Below are 9,144 nucleotides of genomic sequence, written 5' to 3'. Positions count from 1 at the left end.
TTTTTTTTTTTTTTAAAGAACTAGAAGGAAGTGACTGCAAATGAGCAGAAGGATCTTTTAGGGGGTGGAGATGCTCTGAAATTAGATTGTGGTGATGATTGCACAACTCCGTAAATGTTCTTTTTGTTGTTGTTTCTTTCTCTCTTTTTTTTTTTTTTAACAGAGACTAGGTCTCGCTATGTTGCCTGGGCTAAGCTCAAACAATCCTTTCCCCTGAGCCTCCCAAAGTGCTGGGATTATAGGCGTGAGCCACCACCCCCAGCCCACAGCTCTGTAAATTTTCTAAAAATCATCATAAAATTGTACACTGAAAAAGAGTGAGTATTGGCATGTAAATTCTACTTTGATGATGCTGTTAAAAAATAAAATTAAATTCAAGATATTTAGAAGAACAAAAAGCTCCAGTAGCTTCTAGTCCCAGCTAAGACAGAGTAAGTGGAGTGCACTCTATGTCTGTCACCAAGCACAGCTAAGACACCACACGGAATAAAACAATAGCAGACAGACTGTGGAGAGAAATCAAAATGTGAGGGCGGACTGACAGCGTGGTCGTGATCAGTGTCCTGCCTCTTGCCCTTCCCTGTCTCCTGGCTTTGATGTGCAGCAGTCTGAACCTCAAAGTAGCACAGTGAGTACGGCCAAGAGAAACCCTCCTTTCTGGTCAGTGGTCTGGAAAGGGGTTGCCCCAGAGGATGAAGAGAGTTGGGGGAGATGTGCTGTTTTCCTTCTCCTGCTCTTGTCCCAGAAGCAAACCCCTGTCCTGAAACTGCACTCCCAAAGTGGCGATGGCAGCAGCCACAGCAGCAGGAGCAACCGCAGGAGCCAGCAGGAAGCATATGACAGTGTCCAGAGGAAGCATGTGACATGCCTGGAGGCGAGGACCAGGAAAGGGGGCTCCTGGAAAGCCACAGAGTATGAGAAACCAATAAGGAGGGGCTCAAGAGAGGCATCCCATAAAGCTGTGTACAAAGTTCCAGACTCAGCCCTGAACCAAACCTGTGTGGAAATGACCCCAAAGAGCAAGTCGAAGGCTTTGAGAATTGAACCATGGGGTAGATCACTGACTGCCAAGGTCGCAGACTGGCCTCAGGGATGCGAGTGTGAGCCAGATGCAAATATGACACACAGACTTTGAAAACTGAACTCATGGCTCATGTCTGTAACTCGACACTTTGGGAGGCTGAGGTGGGCAGATTGCTTGAGCTCAGGAGTTCAAGACCAGCCTGGAAAACATGGCAAAATCCCGTCTCTACAAAAAATACAAAAATTAGTCAGGTGTGGTGGTGCATGCCTGTGGTCCCAGCTACTCAGGAGGCTGATGTGGGAGGATAACTTGAGCCCAGGAGTTCAAGGGTATGGTGAGCCAAGATCACACCACTGCACTCCAACCTGGGTGACAGAGTAAGATCCTGTAAGAAAGAAAGAAAGAAAAGAAAGAAAGAAAGAGAGAAAGAGAGAAAGAGAGAGAGGAAGAGAGAAAGAGAGAGATAGAAGGAAGGAGGGAGGGAGGGAGGAAGGAAGGAACGAAGGAAGGAAGGAAGGAAGGAAGGAAGGAAGGAAGGAAGGAAGGAAGGAAAAATAAAAAAATAAAAACTGAACTCACATGGGAACCACAGCCCGCAAGAGGCAGGTCTGGACTTGTGGTCTAACTCTAACCAGACTGACTGCCAGCAAAACAAAAAGATCATTGCTGTCCAGAGGATTTTAGTAGAATCCAGAGTCTTATTAAATAATATTCAAAATGTCCATGATACAACCAAAAAGTACTCAAACAGCAACAAAGAAAACCTTGAGAACTTGTAAGAGAAAAGATAACTAACAGATGCCAACTCTGAGATAATTCCAATGCTGAAATGATCACACGGAGCATTTAAAACAGCTGTTATAAACATGTTCCATGAAGTAAAGGCAACAACTCTTGAAACAAATGCAAAGGTAAAAATGTTTAGTAAAACTATAGAAGCTACAAAAAATTAAAAATGATAAATACAGTAACAGAAATTAAACAAAAATTCAGTGAATGGGATGGGCTCAATAGGAGAACGGTGAAGACAGAGGAAAGGGTGAGTGAACTTGAAGACCAATAGAAATTATTCAATATACATGACAGAGAGGGAAAAAATAGACAAACAAACAAGAACAGTGCCTTAGAGACCTGTGGAATCATATCAGAAGGTGTAACATTTGTTCACTGGAGTCCCAGAAGAGGAAGAGTAAAAGATTGGCACAGAAAGAAGTATTCAAAGAAATAATGACTGAAAACTTCCCAAATTTGGTAAAAACATGAATTTACAGATTCAAGACGCTCAGTGAATTTCCAAAAGATAAACTCAAAATAAACCAAGCCTATATGCACCATGTTAAAACAGCTGAAAACCAAAAGTAAAACACCTGAAAAGTTTCAACAAAAAATGATATTCCATAGAGAGAAACACCCATTTGAACTGCACATTTCCCATCAGAAACCATGGTGGCCAGAAGACAATAGAACAACATTTTAAAGTGCTTAAGGACAAGAAATGCCCACCCATAATTCTATATCCAGTGAAAGTGTTCCTCACGAATTAAGGAAAAATAAAGACATTCTCAAACGAAGAGAAACGAAGAACATTAGACCCCAGCAAATGTGCTCTAAAAGGAATCTGAGGCAGAAGGGAAATAATACCAGAGGGCAACTTGGAAATTCAGAAATGAAGAAAGAGCAACAGAAATGGTAAATATCTGGGTAAATAGAACAGATTACTTTCCTCCTCTTGTATTCTTTAAAATATGTTGAGAACAAAAATTACATCGTTGGTGGAGTTTTCAATGTACATAAATGCAAAATATGTGACAGCTACAGCAGAAAGCAACGGCGGTTGGAATTTCTACAGTTGTGACGTTTCTCTACGTTTTACTTGGAGTGGTAAAATACTAATTTTATTATAAGTAGACAATGAAGTGTTTCATATGTCTATTGTAATTCCCAGAGCAATCGCTGAAGCCCTATATAAAAAGAGGCCGGTGGAGGGAGGCCGGGCGTGGTGGCTCATGCCTGTAATCCCAGCACTTTGGGAGGCCGAGGCGGGTGGATCATGAGGTCAGGAGTTCGAGACCATCCTGGCTAACACAGTGAAACCCTGTCTCTACTAAAAATACAACAACAACAAAAAAAGTAAAAATTAATAAATAAGTACAAATAAATAAGTAAAAAAAATAAGTAAACATAAATAAGTAAAAATAAATAAGTAAAAAAAAAAAAGGTGCCAGTAGTCCCAGCTACTCCGAAGGCTGAGGCAGGAGAATGGCGTGAACCCGGGAGGCGGAGCTTGCAGTGAGCCGAGATGGCACCACTGCACCCCATCCTGGGCGACAGAGTGAGACTCCATCTCAAAATATAATAAATAAATAAATGAAAAGAGGCTGGTGGAGGGAGTGGAGGGGAGGGGTAGGGACTCTGGGGCTTCCCAGAGCCGTGACCTTGCTGTGGGAGGACCAGGCCTCCATTCTGGGGACTCAGTACTCCTCTCACTGTCACCCATCTGATGTGCCTATCGCACAAGGCTGGAAGTCAGAGGCCGTGCACGTTCTTCTTTGTGGAGACAAGGGAGTAATTGGTGTATTTACTGTAAAAATATCAGGTGTGGCTGCATGGAGTGAAAATCACAGGCTCCAAGGAGCCGGGAGGCCTGCTGCCCTGCCCTCTTGCTTTGATGAGGAAATGGCAACCGCAGAAGGAAGCGTAGCAGCACCGGCACTGGTGGGGCCACGCCGGGCTGCTTCCCAGGGCCCTGCCAGCTGAGCGGCTGCAGGAGAGGGTGGATGCTGATCCCAAGCTAGGAATGAGGAGTCCAGCCCTAAGGGCCGAGGGAGTCAGGTGGGTGAAACTAGCCACACGTCCGGGTACAACTGCTCAGGGTTTCTCATCTGCTCAACCACTGAACGAGGTTCTGAAGCCGGGTGTGAGCGAGCAGAACTGGAGCAGGATTCTGAGAACAATCTTTTCCCTCGAGTCAGCCCAGAAATTCCATTTGCAGTCGCTTTCACTTACATCTTCCAGAAAACCACCTGATGTCATCAGGGGTTGGTTGAGCCGTTCCCTGTGCTGGCCTGGCAGAGCTGCGTGCTCTGAGACTGCCAACCCTGCACTCCAGAACAGTCCATTGAGTTCAGGAGACAAGCACGTCAGCCATGACACAGGGTGGATGAGAGGGACCCCCAGTGTCCACGCGTGGAGGCAGCGGGGGCAGCCGGCAAGCACAGGCGGGGAAGGAGATTCAGAACCTGAGGGTTGCTCTCTTGCCCTCCCATCCTGGATGCTGGCCTGGGCCCCCAGCTTCCCTTCACCCAGCTTCCATCCCCATAACACGTAGCCCCAGAGCTTGGGAAGGAGGTCTCTCTGTGACAGGTGGGATTCTGGAAGTTTCCACGGAGGAGACTCCATAGGAGCAGGGTTTGAAGGTTAAGAAAGATGCTAAGGATGGAGAGGGCCAGTGGGCAGGGGGTGGTTCCAGGCTCACTTCACAGAGGTGCTAGGGGAGCTGCAGTATTTTGACAACACCGAGGAAAGAGAGTCAGGTCAGTGGAGTTCATAACTGAGATGATGAGAATGGGGTCTACACCAGCCGCGAAGACCCCTGGGGTCTGGCCCCAGCAGATGTCCAAGTGACAGAAAGCGCCTTCCTGCCTGGAGAGCACCCCCGTGAGGACCCTGGGCACCACTGGGCCGCAGCTGCTCCCTCCCAGTCACTCACCACACTTCTCTCTCCCGCCCACCCTCCAACCTGTCTGCAAATTCCCCTGCAACCCAACTCTGGTCTCCTCCCAACCCTGCCCCCACGTAGGCCTATTTTTTCTTTTTCACTTCTTCCCCCCAGTGACTTCCTTCTACAGTGTTGATTCAGCTCCCTTTGCAGGCGAGTGAGGCCCTTTGCAGGCGGGGGCCGGGGGCCGGGGGCGGGGGCGGGGAGAGGGCTGCAGGCAGTGCTGGCGGAGGGGAGGAGGTGACACACACTCCCTGGAGGCGAGTGGGGAGGGCATGGGGCAGGAAATGGAGTTGGGTGCCCCAGGTGGGGTGCTCCAACGAGCTCTTTCTCACGGGATCCTCCACAGATTCATACAAACAAGCTGACAACCAGGGCTGGTCTCAGGCCACCCGTCTGGGTTCATTGCAGAAATGGAGATCTGCCCTGGGCAGCCAGGTGAGTGTAGGAAGGAGGCAGGGGTGCGAGAAGCTGGGGGCAGCCTCCATCCCCCTGTGGCCTGGGTGGGCCTGTGCTCCCCCGATGCAGCTTCCCACGCTGGGAGCACAGTTCCTCCCTCCTCTGCCTTCCTCTGCGTGGGGTGGCTCCTCCTTGAGAGAGGGAGATGAGGATGTGGCATTCTTGCTTCCCTGACTCACCCAAAGGAAGATTTCACAGCCCCTGGCAAGGGCTGCCAGACAGGCTCACCTGTCATCCCCTGCCCAGGGACAGACTGACTGGTAGCCTTGGCTTGGGGGGGGCAGTTATGCTGGGGGGGGGAGTTATGCTGGGAAGGGTCTTCCAGGCCCCCTGGGTGTGGGAAGATGCTCATTGTTCAAAGGAGATGGAGCAAGGAAAACAGTTAAGCAATGATGGACTCCGGGGGAAAACCAGAGGAGAAGAAACTGTAATTCCAGTCCGTCCACATGGCCTAGCAGTGAACGACAGTTCCATGGTCAGAGCAAAAGCACCAAGCCGATTGAAAGCAGCTCGAATGCGGTGGGGCAATGGGAGGTAATGCCATCATCTACCAAAACAAGGTCTGCCACCTTCACAGACCACTAAACCTCATTCCTCCACCCACCTCCCCATCCCATGAAGGCTGGCTGACCAGAGAGCAGGGCTCCCGAGGGTCAGATTGGGTCAGATCGGGTGGGTGCCCTTTACCCTAACCAAGGCTTTGCCCCGGACTGGGGGGTCCACTTGCCCTCAAAGCATGCCACTCTTCTTTCTGATACTTGACATTTTTCCTTTCCTGTTCAATTCATGGTTTCCGCCCAAATGGAGCCACGAGAGGACGTCTTTGGGGATGTATCTCCTAGAAAAGTCTGGGCAGTCTTCATTACCCTGGATTCCTGTGACTTGGTTTCCATGGGGGCTTTCTAAGCTCAGGGACCCCAAGCCTCCATCAAATCTAATGACCCGCCCTGTCTCTGAACACATCTGTGTTGTTCCTGAGCCCCTTACCAACCCCCTCCGCAACCCCGCCCACACATTTCCCATTCTGAAGGGTCCAGCCCTTAGGCCAGCCCATGCGTTCCCTTCACCCCTGCTTTGTCCCTACCTGGTGGGGAGCTGTCCCTTCTGGGCCCTAGTGTGGCACTTCACACACGAATGTGTCCCGTGGGTGGTATCTGGGGCCTCCCCCTGCAGTGAGGGGGATGACCAATGCACAGAGCTCACTGGGCCTGGGTATGGGCTTGGGTGGCACAGAACACAGAGAAAGTGCTCCGTAAAGGTGAGCTGCAATGTCCCCGCTAGGGAGGAGGTGGGCAAGCTCTTCCCTGGGGGAGGAAGAGCTCTCAATCCAGAGGGATCTGACCAGAAAGGTTCACCCCCCTCCACCCAGGAAGCCCCCGCAGACAGTATGTGTTTTACGCTCCGCTGGCCAAATGGTCTCTGCCACGACTGCTCAGCTCTGCCATTGTGGCTGCAGAGTGGCCATAGACCTTCTGAAAGTGAATGAGTATGACTGTTTTCCAATAAAACTTCATTGACAAAATCAGGTGGAGGGCCAGCCTAAGGGCCCAAGTTTGTAGGTCTCTATTCTAGACCAGTGATTCTCTGGAGAGGAATGAGGCATGGGGAGTGGAGACAGTGTGTGGGAGAAGGGGTGGGACACAGGCACATGGGAATGGTGTGGACATGGAGGACAGTGGAGGCAGGGAAGAGCCAGAGAACCTAAACACTGATGCTGGACCCTGGGCGACCCTGGGTCTCCCCACAGCCTCCTCTCTTAGCCTCTCCCTCCAGTTTCAAAACGACTCCTCCTCTGAGGGGACTCAGGCTCCCCACCCGGCTCCCCAGTTCCCACCGGAAACCCCGAGTGGGTGTTCCAGCCTCTGCCCCACCAGGCCCCGCTGGAAGGCAGCACCGCCAGGCAGGGACCTTTCCTCCCTGCCCCTCCCTCCTCCAGTTCTGGGTCCTGGCCCAGAGACGACCTCTCAACCCAGAGGGACCTGACCAGAAAGGTCCGGCCCCTTCCACCGAGGAAGTCCCTGCGGGCTGGAGGGCAGCCCTCCCTCCTCCCCCCTCCCTCCCCTGTGAGTTTTTCTTTCTGATAGAAACAGCATCTATTCTTTCCACTGGGCCCCAGGGGCCGAGCTGGCCTCTCACACACAGAGGAGCTGGGCAGGCAGGTGGCCCGCATGGCTGGGCCCCACTGAGGTGGCCTCTCACACACAGAGGAGCTGGGCAGGCAGGTGGCCCGCATGGCTGGGCCCCACTGAGGTGGCCTCTCACACACAGAGGAGCTGGGCAGGCAGGTGGCCCGCATGGCTGGGCCCCACCGAGCTGGCCTCTCACACACAGAGGAGCTGGGCAGGCAAGTGGCCCGCATCGCTGGGCCCCAGAAAGCCTGGGGTGCAGCCCAAGGCACCTGCTAGGCAGGGGGCTGCACAGCCTCAGGTCAGTTCCTGAAAGGCACCTTTTTCCATTTGTAAATGGGGCGACAGGTCTGCCTCCCAGGGATGAGCAGACAAAGGGTTGGGACTGCAGAGCTTGGGTACATGGAGTGGCAGTAGGGACCGGGGCCCAGAGGTTGCTGAGTGAGGGAAGGCATACGGGCAGCGAGGCTGGTGAAAGTGGCAGGGGCAGAGGGCGGGGTATGGGAACATGCCCATCGAGGCTGGTGAATGTGGCACCACAGGGGTGGGGAGGGAGAACATGCCCATCGAGGCTGGTGAATGTGGCACCGCAGGGGCGGGGAGGGGGAACATGCCCAGCGAGGCTGGTGAATGTGGCACCGCAGGGGCGGGGTGGGCGGATGCAATGATGAGCATTTCCTCCCTGGGGCCAGCAGAGCAGGGGTGAGGCTGAGTGGGTCTATTACGCGGATTTGGGTGGGACCCCATGCAGTCACACGTGGGGGACGCAAGGCTGACAGCCTTGCCTGACCCTTTCACACTTTAGCCACAGCAATGCCAAGCCCAGAAAGGCTGCAAGTCCCCAGGGAGAACAGAGGCCCCCGGAAGGGGTGGCCGGCTGGGCTTCCCTGCAGTCCCCACAAGACAGGATCCAGGAGATTTTAACGTGTTAACTTGTTTTCTGACTTTGCCAAATTGCTTATGGTAGCCATGCATTAATTTTATAATCAGAAAAGCATGTTATTATAAATCAAGTTAAATGGCTCCAAAACAAAAGCACCCAGACCCCAGAAGCCTGCCTCTCTCTAGCCGGAGAGAGGGACGAAGTGTAAGGAAAAGGAACGGAAAGCTGAAAGGACCCCCGGGCTCTGGAATCCGACCCAACGGTGATGCCGCCAGGGCTATCAGGAAGCGGCTCCGTGCTGGGCGCAGCCGGTCTCCCACCCACCCCAGCACAGCGCTTGCTGAAATCTAGACTTGGCAACCTCAGCCCCCAGCCGCTTCCTCCCGCCCCTCCCCCGCCCTCACCACTTCCTCTCAATGGTCCCTGGGGATTACAGCACGATTATTTTTATCGCAAGAGTTTCCCAATGCGGGAACTCCACAGCCCCAAAGAGTTTGCATCTGAGCTTCCTGCAGCATCCTGGGGCACGGACAGGCGGAACCGGGCCGTCTGCCGTCCCTACGCACAGAGGCGCACAGGTGGGGTCGGGCCTCGCCGTCCCAGTTCTCGGTAACCGTTCTCGGAAATTCATTATGGGAATGTACGGGTTCTGGAGATGCTCAGACCGCGAACAGTACTGCAGGAACCCAAACGATCATTTTTAACCCCAGACATCCCTGAACCAAAGCCAAAGTCTACAATCACTGGGGCAGAGGCCGCCCGAAACCAGCTGTCCCCTCCCGGCCGGGGCGATCCCTTGATCGGACGGTGAGGTTGGGAGTCAACCGCACCCAAGTGCCACCGCGTCCACCCGGTGCAGGCGACCCCCGACGCCCGACGGGCAGCCGCTCACCTTCTCCTGGCCCCGGGCTTCAGGAAAACTGCCCGGAGGTGG

The 9,144-nt window shown here is 52.8% G+C and overlaps 1 protein-coding gene and 1 long non-coding RNA gene across 3 annotated transcripts in view; one reads left to right on the top strand and one right to left on the bottom strand.

The window, feature by feature from the left end:
• Positions 1–5,619, top strand: part of LOC105555512 — a 7,505-nt gene extending 1,886 nt beyond the window's left edge. The window contains exons 2-4 of the long non-coding RNA XR_001008486.1: positions 4,097–4,232; positions 4,857–4,899; positions 5,092–5,619. This is a non-coding gene — a long non-coding RNA (uncharacterized LOC105555512). The remainder of the gene's footprint in view (positions 1–4,096; positions 4,233–4,856; positions 4,900–5,091) is intronic.
• Positions 1–9,138, bottom strand: part of ITGB2 (integrin, beta 2 (complement component 3 receptor 3 and 4 subunit)) — a 48,276-nt gene extending 39,138 nt beyond the window's left edge. The window contains exon 1 of one of the 2 annotated variants that reach the window (XM_012002476.1): positions 9,103–9,138. The gene's annotated coding sequence lies outside the window, so the exon portion shown is untranslated. Of the gene's footprint in view, positions 1–5,888; positions 6,082–9,102 lie in introns of those variants that run through there. The other variant, XM_012002475.1, reaches the window with a different exon arrangement.
• Positions 9,139–9,144: the final 6 nt, after the last annotated feature.

This window comes from Mandrillus leucophaeus, unplaced genomic scaffold (genome assembly GCF_000951045.1).
Source record: "Mandrillus leucophaeus isolate KB7577 unplaced genomic scaffold, Mleu.le_1.0 Scaffold69, whole genome shotgun sequence".
NCBI lineage: Eukaryota > Metazoa > Chordata > Mammalia > Primates > Cercopithecidae > Mandrillus > Mandrillus leucophaeus.
The sequence above is the reverse complement of the archived record's forward strand: the minus strand, read 5'-3'. Positions and strand labels throughout refer to the sequence as shown.